This window comes from Marmota marmota, unplaced genomic scaffold, assembly GCF_001458135.2.
Source record: "Marmota marmota marmota unplaced genomic scaffold, marMar, whole genome shotgun sequence".
Classification (NCBI taxonomy): Eukaryota; Metazoa; Chordata; class Mammalia; order Rodentia; family Sciuridae; genus Marmota; species Marmota marmota.
Window position 1 is genome coordinate 8,037,521 of NW_026000170.1, and position 1,139 is coordinate 8,038,659.

Genomic DNA, 1,139 nt, shown 5'->3' on the forward strand with positions numbered 1-1,139 from the left:
TGACAATATTAATTTTTCCTAATCAAGAACATGGGAGATCTTTCCACCTTCTAAGGTCTTCTTGAATGTATTTCTTTACTGTTCTGTAGTTTTCATTGTATAGGTCTTTCACCTCTTTTTTTAGATAGATTCCAAAGTACTTTATTTTTTTTTTTGAGGCTATTATGAATGGGGTAGTTATCCTAATTTCTCTTTCTGAGTGCATCATTGATATATACAGAAAAGCATTTGATTTATGGGTGTTGATTTTATATCCTGCTACTTTGCTGTATTCATTTATTAATTCTACAAGTTTTCTGGTGGAGTTGTTCAAATCTTCTAAATAAAGAATTATGCTGTTGCAAATAGTGATAGTTTCAGTTCTTCTATTTATTTTTTATTATCTTTTCAATTTAAAAGTTTTTTTATTGATTTTATAATTTTTTTAATTTTTTTTATTGGTTGTTCAAAACATTACAAAGCTCTTGACATATCATATTTCATACATTAGATTCAAGTGGGTTATGAACTCCCATTTTTACCCCAAATACAGATTGCAGAATCACATCGGTTACACATTCACATTTTTACATAATGCCATATTAGTAACTGTTGTATTCTGCTACCTTTCCTATCCCCTACTATCCCCCCTCCCCTCCCCTCCCATCTTCTCTCTCTACCCCATCTGCTGTAATTCATTTCTCTCCTTGTTTTTTTTCCCCATTCCCCTCACAACCTCTTATATGTAATTTTGTATAACAATGAGGGTCTCCTTCCATTTCCATGCAATTTCCCTTTTCTCTCCCTTTCCCTCCCACCTCATGTCTCTGTTTAATGTTAATCTTTATAATTTTTTAAAATACACAATGACAGTGGAATGCATTACAATCCTTATTACACTTATACAGCACATTTTTTTTTGTATTTCTATTTGTATTCTTTTAATTGCTTTTGTCTGTCTAATTGCTCTGGATAGAGTTTCAAGGACTATTTTGAATAGGAGTGGTAAGAGAGGGCATCCTGTCTTGTTCCAGTTCTTAGAGGAAACGCTTTGAATCTGTCTCCACTTAGATTAATATTGGCCTTGGACTTAGCATAGATAGCTTTTACAATGTTGAAGTACATTCTACTATCCCTAGTTTTTCTAGTGTTCTTAACAT